The following is a 236-nucleotide window of genomic DNA, read 5'->3' as shown; positions in this document are numbered from 1 at the left end:
CTTCATCCGTTTCATCGGTTTCGGCGCAGTGAGTGAGTGGAAAGACCCAAGAGTAATCACAATTGATCCCCAAGTGGCCTTCCTCTTTACATATTCAGCATAGAACTGGGCGTGACACTCTGACGCCTCGTGGCCAATGCCTTCGCAATTGAAGCAAATCTTTTTGGGGCAGCCATTGGCAAAGTGTCCAGAACAATTACATTTGCGGCAAGTGGGAACTTGGCCATTATGTCGCA

The sequence above is a fragment of the Stylophora pistillata genome, chromosome 9 (genome assembly GCF_964205215.1).
Source record: "Stylophora pistillata chromosome 9, jaStyPist1.2, whole genome shotgun sequence".
In the NCBI taxonomy this organism is placed as follows: domain Eukaryota; kingdom Metazoa; phylum Cnidaria; class Anthozoa; order Scleractinia; family Pocilloporidae; genus Stylophora; species Stylophora pistillata.
This window is presented reverse-complemented; position numbering follows the sequence as displayed.